Source organism: Mixophyes fleayi, chromosome 11 (assembly GCF_038048845.1).
Source record: "Mixophyes fleayi isolate aMixFle1 chromosome 11, aMixFle1.hap1, whole genome shotgun sequence".
NCBI lineage: Eukaryota > Metazoa > Chordata > Amphibia > Anura > Limnodynastidae > Mixophyes > Mixophyes fleayi.
Window position 1 is genome coordinate 36269668 of NC_134412.1, and position 11268 is coordinate 36280935.

An 11268-nucleotide genomic window follows, 5' to 3' on the forward strand; every position below is an offset into this window, starting at 1 on the left:
TTCTACAAAATGATAACTAGAATCTGATTGGTTGCTATAGATTTGTTTCCGCTCTTGTCATTGTACAGCCCCTTGCTTGATGTCCTGTTTTATGACATCTAAAACACTTCCTCAACTCATGTTGTTTCTGTTCCTTAAACCAGGTATTATTATACTGTGGTCTTGTGTGCAGTCCCTCTGGTGCTGGGCTACTTACCATCATTAGCTAATCAGTCTGTGCTTTTCTCTTTTTACATATATTTTTATCATGTCCTATAATTGACTCCCTGAGAACACTTACAGTGATTCCTCTCCAGTGTGGTAATGAAGTTTGCACCCTTCTTTTCAAGTTTTCCCTGAGGCCATCTATTAGAACTGAAACAGCAACCTCCCTGTAGTGTACATTATCCTTTATGTCTGATACCCCAGTATATTTGGTCATCGCTATCAGAGCCCTGCAAAAATAGTCTGTTGCATTTTCACTGTCCTTTTGCTTGATAGTAAAAATTTTACTCCAGTCCACTATCACTTGAAAATATATAGCCAACTGTGTGATTATACGTCTAATATTGTCCTGATTATCATCCTCGGTTAAGGATTTTATCCTCCTCCAACATACAATCCTTAATGAACTTTTGTATATCAATATCGAGAGGAAGACAGGCTCTAAGCCCCATTCGCCAATCTTTATGAGTAGGCTCATGTGCATTACCTAAATGTCTAATAAATTTCTGACTCTTGGCCAAATCTTTTCTAGGATCAGGTAAATCAGACATATTGAAAACATTTCAGACCTAGTCCATGGATCATGTTTTAAGGGAACTTCACCATCTCTGTCCGCCTTCCATTGAGAACTGCTGTTGTGCAGACAGGATGTAAGCCTACCAAATCACTATGTTTCGGAACTAGTTGCTGGACTTGCTGTTGCAGTACAATGGATGTCTCCCCCTTTGTTAATCTTTTCATTATTCTTACCAATTTCAGCCGCTGCCCCTGCTGGTGGGATTGTTCCTTTTCCTTGTCCTGAAACATTACTTTTAACATTACTTAAAACAACACAAAGTTACTAGTTACAGTTTTTACATTTTTGGTATTGGCTGTACTCTTTCCGCCCCGACCAAATTCGTCGAGGGCGTTCTTGCACTCAGTTCTCCACGCTTTGCAATGCACCACTTCCGGTACGCTAATTTCCGCTGTGCGCGTACTTTTCGCCACACTTACTTCCGCTGTGCATTCGCTGCTCTGCACAGTGTTGCCTTCCATTTGCCACAACTTTAAACAATCATCATGTCTAGTTCTCACCTCTGTTGATCTAATCAACCATACCTTTTCTTTTACATTATTTAGTACCTCTGCATTAAAACTCCCTATTTTTGGGAAAGGCCTAGCACAATTCTTTGGTCATGCTCGACCCACGTGTCGCAATACGCCGTTGCGTATGCCCCATACTTCTTACACACATGAGAAACCTTGCTGAATCACTAAGGCCTTCCTTAGGCAGTACATTGGCCATTTCTAGCGTATGATTATCACTCATGTTGAACAGTACCTCTATGCGGAACACAGATACACCGCAGTGCTCTGATCCTTCCAGCAAACAATACCCTTTTAATGCGGAACACAGATATACCGCAGTACTCTGTTCCTTCCAGCAAACAATTTCAACCCCTTGCTATAAACACTCTACCGCTAGAGATCTCTAATGCCCTGTGGACGTATTTCCACTAGCCGCGTCCACTTCGCTTTTTTTCTCGCACCAGGCGAGGACCCCTAACACAGAAATATCACTGTAGGCCCCAAAGGGTATCAGCTCCTCTATACCCCGGCTTTACTACAAAATCTGTTGGAGTTTATTATCGCTGGTTAGCGCAAAGTCAATACAATCAACCTGCCTTTCCAGTATAATTCCTCCAAGCTACTCTCCCAATTCACACTCACGGTTGTCCTTACCGTGCGATCGGATCGCACCGCCCTACTATTACTAATTATCAGTAAACCATGCAATCTATTGGGCGTGCTTGGTGAAAACCTCTTTGTTTTCGCCTTCGGTATATCTGCCTAATATACCGTTCACCAGTTGGGCACCTGCCTCGTCAGACAGCAACTGACACTCTATTCAACCAATAGATCACAACTTTAGTGCATTGAAAATCACAAAATCACACAATATACACCTTTTCTGCGCAGAAAATCAAAAAGTTCCCAACAATAGTAATAAAATTTCAGAGGGCTTTCACAAGTGATTATACTATGCATGTATAACAACTATCAAAACGATTGTTTGACCTCGTGGCAACATTACCGGAAGTACACATACTCAAGGCAGGAAGTACACATACCTTATGCAATGCAATACCCTCTAAAACGTAAAACGACAATAAAAATAAACATTTTTCTTTCTTGTCCCTAGATTCAAGATAGCATTCCTTCAGACTATGCAACAACGGACATTCGGTTTCGCAACACAAAGTGAACCACAGGTCTTGAACACATTGCATTCTTTCCCGTATGAGACGCGTCCGTCAATTCACCCTTTGTTGAGGAACCAAAAACCGTAAGCGTTGCATACCTGCCGATAACATAACCTCCAAACTCACAGCCCCCAAATTATTAAAGTAATTCTATAGTTTTCAAATAAGCATTGCATAGGCGATTGTATTGTGTTTCCAACGCACAAAGTGATTTATTTTAGCAGATGTAAATAGTTAACAGTTCATTACATTATTATATTATGATACAGTACAGTACAGCCAATGCCAAAAGATACATACATACCGCTGCGTTCGCATGCGCTCGCACTGTGCTCCCACGGTACCAGTGAACAGTAGTTCACTCTTGAATACTGTGGTCAAAGTAGACTAAAGACTGGGAGCGCAGCTAGGAATATATATACAATCAGTGTTACAGAGTGAACAATGCAGATGATGTGGCTAGCTTCTATAGGTCCAGACTTCGGGTGGGTCCAGGGGTTAACAGGTCATAGGCTAGTTCAAACAACCCCCTCAAAGGATGAGGTCAACATTCCAGATGATTCTCCCGCCCAGAAACCAGTTACAACTAGTCCATTAGCATTTTACAGTCTGATATCAATCTGACAAGATATTGCCTAACATCAATAACTAGAGTATGCAATATGCGATCTCTTCGGCAATGGAACCAGACAGCTGCTGATGAATAGGGGATTAGAATGATGTCAGACATGACACATTTCCTATAACCTGAACCTTAAATAACACTGAAGCAGGGGCGGATTGGCCATAGACCTTACAGGGAAGTTTCCCGGTAGGCCGATGGCCTAACGAGGCCACCTGGAGGCCACCTCAGATTTTCCTGGGGGGCACGTTTGGATGCGGCGGGGGGAGGCACGTACAGGAAAGCAATCTAAAATATTGGTGTTCAGTGGGCAGCAACAGGCAGCCAATTGCTAGGCTCCCACGGTGCTGTTCGGCAGACAGGAAGTCTGACTTCACTTCCTGTCTGCCTGATGTGAGAAGAGACGCTGCTCAGAGCAACTGAAGGTAAGTGAGGGGGACTTATTATACTATACTATACTAAGGGGGGGGTCCTATACTATACTAAGGGGGACTACCAATACTATGCTGTACTAAGGGGGGCTGCCTATACTATACTAAGGGGAGCTACCTATACTATACTAAGGTGGGTTACCTATACTATACTATACTAAGGGGGGCTACCTATACTATACTAAGGGGGGCAACCTATACTATACTAAGGGGGGCTACCTATACTATACAATTGGGGGGCTACCTATACTATACTAAGAGGGGGCTGCCTATAGTATACTATGCATTTGCCCTGCATGGCTTTAGAGATGACCCACTGTGTGTAAAGTCATCACATCTAGGTTTTCCTAAATGTTACTATAACCAAATTCCTGTAGTTCTAAATCCCGCCTACTTTTGTGTTGGCCCCACCTACAGTTATTTTGGTTCTGCCGACATGAGGCCACTTCAATAATTTTTTCCAGGGCCACTTTAAATTCCCAATCCGCCCCTGCACTGAAGTGTACATATATTCATAATATATAAACTAATAATAAACTAAATACTATCTGCTCATAAATTACTGTGTAACAGAACCAATATGAATAGGAATTATATAAATAACTAAATGTTGTAATGCGAGTGTGTACGTGCGTATTTTACCGTGCGATAGCCGTATGCCATACCATAGCGTGGCATACTGAGTGCAATCGGCCAATAAAACAATATTAACCAATATACTTTCGTTCATCCAATTATACGACTTCGACACTATTTATTGACCATCAAGTCGGTACACCCTGTTCTGCTAATGCCATCTGGGATGGAGTGTCACAATCACTACGATGATCGATCCTTGAGGCCTGTCTGGCTAGGTGCTACCCAGCACAGAGGTGAAGAGTTTAACGATGCAGATGGTTTTTGCCAGAGACCCCTGTAAGGTTGTATGGACTCTGTGGCCTCTGCTCCGCAGGTCACTGTCCTCTGAGTGAGTGTCAGGCAAGACCAGTAGACAGAACCTAGAGGCTGGAAATAGGTGATGATCCAACTGAGACAGGAAAATGCCTGGTAAGATAGTCTGCAGAAGGTATGTAAACTATTGAGGACAGCTGCTATAGACTGCAGTGGATTTGGAGACCACTGTGGATAGCTGCAGAATCGCTGGAGACGAGGAGCAATAGTCTGCTACAGTTATAGCGACCACTATGGGTTGCTGGAGACAGGAGCGATAGTCTGCAGCAGATATAGAGACTACTCTGGATAGCTGCAGAGTTGCTGGAGACAGGAACGATAAACTGCGGTCCAAGGAGCAGAAGAGGAGAGGGAGCCACGACTGAGAGCTGACTCAAAGAGCAGGCACCTTACCTGTGAAACAGGTGCCTTAAATGTCCTGTGGGATAATTAGTCTCCCAATGAATGGGAGGAGGAGATGATAAAAGCCAGGTCGGATAAAAGCCTACAGGAGGTTCAGGGAGCATGGGAAGGTAAGTGTGATGGACCCTGGGCGTTGGGACTGCAGGTCTGACGTGTTATATGGAGTTACCAGAAGTGTAGCATAAAAAAATGCTCTTATAATAAAGCATTGTTTTAATGCAGTATTGTTTAAATTCTTTTTCTTATAAAAAGGAAAGGTCATTTTTATACTTGCCTGTAAAAGCCATTGCTGCTTTAAATTACCCCTGCAATGTCATCGATATTCGGCATCTTGCAAAATGTGCAGTTTCATACATTTACCCCCCCGGTGTTTAGAATAAGCGTATCTTGTTATTTTAAGCTTTTACTTGTATTGTTTTCCTTTTTCCTTTCCTTTTGCCTTTAAAGCCATTGCTGCTTTACTTTTCTCCTGCAAAGTCGCCAATATTCATTATTTGGTTGTTCCAGATATCAATCTCACAGGAAGGTCAGAGAAGACCCTTATGATCAGGGACGGTGCAAAGTTGTTCGACACCCTAGGTAAAGCTTCGACCTACTGCCCATCTTTCCCCCCAATACTCACTTTACCAGCCCCACACTTGATATTTGTAAAATAAAAATAAAAACTCTTACCTCCTCCTGGCTGGCTGGCAAGTCTGCAGCCCAGATGCACTGATGGACAGATGTACTGATATCTGACGCAAAATGCTGTCCAGGCTTCACTGTTGCCCAGGAGAAAACACAAGATATCTAGAGGGGAGACTCCAAATATTAGGTTTCAGAACAAACAAAACAACTTGACATCACACACGTTACACCTGACTGACATGTCCCCTTCTTGCCACAAGCTTTTGTCACACATGCCCCTCTGCCCACCCGCTTTTCTTTAAAATGACCCCCGTACCCATCTGCTTTTCTCCAACATGCTCTCCCCTCACTTGCCCCCATAGTCTGTAACTCAGTGTAATCCCCCCTCACCTCACCCCCATTTTCTCCAGCCACATCTCCAGCCAGTTTTTCCATTCTCCCCCTCCCCCCCCCATTTTCTGTAGCATTTTCTCCTCCCCACCCCCCATATTCTGTAGCATGCTCTCCCCCTTCCTGTTTTCTTTGGCATTCCCTCCCCCTTCTGTTTTCTTTGGCATTCCCCCCCCTCCTGTTTTCTTTGGCATCCCCCCCTCCTCTTTGGTATTCTCTCCTCCCTCCTGTTTTCTTTGCCACCCCCCCTCCTGTTTTCTTTGCCATTCTCTTTCTCTGCCCCCCCCCCCCCATTTTCTGTGGCATCCTCTTCTCCACCCCCCCCCCCCCCCCCCCCGTTTTCTGTGGCTTTGTCTACTTCTATTTTCTCTGTAGTACTGTACTTACCTTCTATTCTTCTTTCCTCTGCTTTTCCGCTTCTTTCTTTTGTCTTCTCTATTCTTTGGCTTTGACTCCTGTCGGCTCCTCTACACTGTGGCAGCACGGTGTCTTAGTGGTTAGCACTTCTCCCTCACAGTACTGGGGTCATGAGTTCGATTCCCGACTATGATCTTATCTGTGTGGAGTTTGTATGTTCTCCCAATGTTTCCCTCAGGTGCTCCGGTTTCCTCCCACACTCCAAAAATATACTGGTAGGTTAATTGGCTACAATCAAATTGACCCTAGTCTCTTTCTGTGTGTGTGTGTGTGTGTGTGTATATTAGGGAATTCAAACTTTAAGCTCCAATGGGGCAGGGACTGATCTGAGTGTGTTCTCTGTACACTGCGCTGCAGAATTAGTGGTGCTATATAAATAGCTAAAGATGATGATGACAGCGTCATCTTGCACTGTAGCAGGACCGCAATAGTTGTGACATCACGATACTGTCATCCTTCTGCACTGAAGCAGGACTGCAATGCAGACCTCGGGTCTGCACAATAGAGAGGACACAGTTGGGCGTTGCACCCTGGCGTGCGCACCGCCCGCAATTACTTAAATAATAATTACTTTTATTAGTGATAAGTCAGCTGCAGTGCCGTCCCTCATAGGCTGGAGCCCTAGGCAGCTGCCTAATGGTGGCGCCGGCCATGCTTATGATGGAGATTTACTCACACTTAACAAACTCCTGTATTTTCCAGTGCAAGGGAGTTCTATTCTGTGCACACTACAAGAGGGCCCCCTTAAATCCCCAGAGGGCATTTGTGTTTTATTTATGTATTTATTTATGTATGATTTAGTGTGTAAAAAGAGTAGCAAAAAAATGCGTCTTTACCCCACTCCCACATTTTCCCAGGAATGCCTCTGCAAGTCCTAAATGCAAAGGGCTCACTTGGCTTCAGAGTCGAGCTTACGGCTATACTCTTCTCTCTCCAGGCTTATTCTGGGGTACACAGCTCCGATGGCTTGCTAGTATACGCATGCCATATAGCACTTGCTCTGTTCTGGAGGGGCTGAAGGACACACTTTTGTTTTATTTTTTGTTTAGTGCTGATGCAGCACTGTTATAAATAAATAATGCACAGATTCCACCATTCCACTCTCCTTGTGACAGGTCCATATATACAATATACATTTTCTGCTGGATTAAGTTTCACCACCATGTAGAAAATGGTAATGGTATAAGTTATAGTTATGTAATATTTATGTAATTTGGACATGGCCTACACCCCATTTGCTTCAAAAGCAATGAATAGGTTGAAACTATAATATTATAATTATACATTAGTCATAGTAACTGTTAAGTTTTGTTACATAACATGAGAATATGTCAATAATTTAAATGCATGCTTAAGACTGCACCCATCAATATTTTTGACTACTATTAAATTAGTTACCTAGTAACGTACAGAAAGAGAAATAGTTTTATTTTGTTATGGGATAGATTATTACTTATAAAGATTCATATGTTGTAAGACATTCCCTTCTCGTAGAAATAAGGATACTTCCATTTATGCATGATGTATCATTCAAATCTTACAAATGTGCATTTACATTTCTCTGTAAATAATTATATAGACTTTCCGTCACTAAACAGTTAGACAAATCCTTCAAAATACAAATATACATAAAAAGAATAAGTACATGCAAATTTATGAAGGCTGTGTATACATGTCACTGAGTGTAGAAAGGGTCCTACTCATGACAACTTTATTACGGTCCTTATTCATACTTTTCAAAAGTGAATTCCGGGAGATCCTGGGCAGGGGGCATGGTTGGCGGGGGAAAGGGGGCAGGGCACAGTGTTTTGCGTCATTTTGACCCCACCCCCGCGACAAAATGCCGTTTTTGTTGCGCGGATGGAGCCAAAATGACGCTAATCGCGTCATTTTGGGGAGTAAGTTCCAGTATGCGGTATACTTGCCTGCTCTCCCGGGAATCCGGGAGACCTACCCAAATTTCGGGAGAGTTGGCAAGTATGTCCTTATTGTCCCTCTCCAGGTCAGATTACCTTTACTTTGTCTTAACAAAACCTTGCTTTTGAGAATTTAGAATATGGAAGTTGCTGATACACATTTACCCCATAGCAAAAGCGTGTGGGCAAAAGTGCTTGAATCAATTACTGTGATTTTATGAATCATTTTATGGAGATTTCTATTTTTTACTAATAATTAGTTTCTTCAAACATTTGAGAGTTTGTTTGTTTTTTATATGCTGTAAGTTCTATATGTTACCAGTTTAAAATAAAAATGTTAAAATAATAATATGCTTCGAACAGCAGTGATTATATCGAGGATTGCCTCTTAGCTGACATTGCTACACACGCATGAAAGTGGAAACTTCTGCTCAACATAGAGCTTCTTTTCATTGCACTACTGAACTCGCTGTTATTCTTGTCTGTGTAGACAACGCAACATATTGAGAGACCAACGTAAAAACGTGCTAAGCAAAATATTGTATATTCAGTATAAATATCATACCACCCCTCATCTGACTAAAATCTTGCACTTTACAGCTTCCCATTTTTCTGCTGCTAATGACAGCATGCTTGTATGACATATGAAATATGTTTTCCAATATGTTGCCCTGGACACTTAATTCCAGGACTATTGGATATCATTCACATGCAAAAATGCTTCCAATAGCCCTGTATATACTCATGATAATACTGAAATGTATTTGATATCATATTTCACACTTAATACTGTGATGATTATCATATTAATAAATACGTGATTTATTTATTTTATAATGCTGATTCAGAGAGCAATTATTCAACATCCAAAATAAGGAAAATTCTTTAAAAAATCAAACAGCCGTGAACAGTTTCAGATTATATTATGCATAACAGTAAAATGGTCTATCGTACACTATGCTGATTAAAATGCAAATGTACTTGTTAGTTCTGTATTTTAAAATTCTGAGTGTATCTTAAAAATGAGGTAGCCAACCAGAGGGCAGATTGCAAGCATTTCAAGACACTGAAAGTAAGTAAGGTGCCACGTGAGCAACTGACATCAATGGCATATGCTCAGATTCCTGTTAAATCACTGCTGGAATCAGCTGCTCGTGATCTGTTTGTTACATCCAGTGTCTCTGCTTTTTAAGGTTAAAAAAAAAAAGAAATATTTAAAGCAAATATTTTAAAACAACATATTATTTTCAGCAATGGTGTTCATCTAGGTATGAGATGTCTATTCAAACTTTTCTGAACAATTGTTTTTGGATTGTTCTTCATTGTGGATTTTGCTATTGATAATGATTTAATTTATGAGAACCTTCTAAGAAGACTTCTTTGTCATTTGCACATGGAACAGGGGGTGCCTAAAATAAATTTTACATTATAAATGACACACTTTAACTTCCTGGACACATTAATAGAGATTTAAAGTAATATTGTCATGAATATTTTGTAAAATAACTATAAAAATAGAACCAACATGAGCACGCAGAGCCGTAACTTAGAATTCTAGCGCCCTGGGCGAGAAAGACAAATGCCGCCCCCTAGCCCTCAATTTTAACCAAATTAACCTAAAACATTCCTAAATTGCGCCCCCCTTCAGTGTTGCGCCCTGGGCGGTCGCCCCTGTCGCACAGCCCTAGTTACGGCCCTGTGCGCATGTGCGCATACGCACACTGCTGGTGTGTGCACTTATTAACTATCCCGTCCTCAAGTAAGTGGCAAATCAGTCAGTGACAGGATTATGGGAGGAATTCAATTTGACACGAGGTGGAACACTCTGCGGAGACACAATGCGGCTGAGTTTTTACTGAAATCCACGCTAATTTTCCCCACGTGTCGCATAGGTATGTAAGGAGAAAATGAGCAGATATTCTGTACCATATTAGCTGGCAATGTGCAGACAGGGGGAGAAGGATCTTCTACACCTATATTCTGATCCAGCTTCATGTGAATCCTCCCACCACTGTGGGCTTCTTCTGTGTATTCTACTATTGTATTTCCACCAGGACGGCTACATCCCATACTATACCTGCTATTTGCTTCCCCGCCCCCACTCCTTCACCATGCCCAGAGAGAAAAAATGACATTCCAAGGGTCTCCCTCAGTATTTCTCCCGCTCGGAAGGGCTCAAACCTCTGCTGACTCTGATTGTGACGACTATGATTCGGCTCATATTACTAGAAGGGACTTCATGACCCTCATCAAGAAAATGGAAGCGGCGGTATTCATTAACACGGTGCTGTCAACCCCGACATGGTTTTAAAGGACAGGAGGATAACGATGGCTTTAATCCCAACAGTAATTAAATCACTACTTACCATATATCCAATATGAAGCTTGTCTGAAGGTTTAAATCAGCGTTCTTTGTAAAATACGAATGCCCTAAACAGTGCAAAATGATGTAATTTACTGTGGACACAGTGAAAATGGCACTTATAAAGCAGCAATACCCGGACCCCACGCCATGTATAATGGAATACAGGCGTGATTAAATAACTGTTGCGATTACAGCCATCGTTATTCTCCTGTTGGTTAAAACCATGTCGGGGTTGACAGCGCCATTCTACTGTACTCCACCCAATGAAAGGACTTAAATCCATTCTGAGGTACAAACTGTTTTTTCAATCAAGCGAGCTTAGGTGACCGCTATTGGGGAGCACACCGATCAATTCGAGCGATGATTAGAGGGGGTTGCGTCCTCCAAGTCTGGAATGGAATCTGTTATCTTGAGACTTCGTAATGAGCTGACCTTAGTCCAGGAACATCAGGAGGACATGGACAACCCAAGCTCTCCAAAACAATCTGTGAATTAAGGTTACAGGCCCTTAAAGGTGATCTCGTTTTTCTCCAAGATACCCACTTTTTTGACCGTCTACACCCGAAACTTCATTCTAAATAATTGAGTGTGGCCTCTTACTCAATATGTACTTTGATCAAAGAAAACGCATACAAGGATGGTATCTTAGATCTGACAAACTCGCTATAATGTATCCGACCACTTCCCCTGCTTGCCG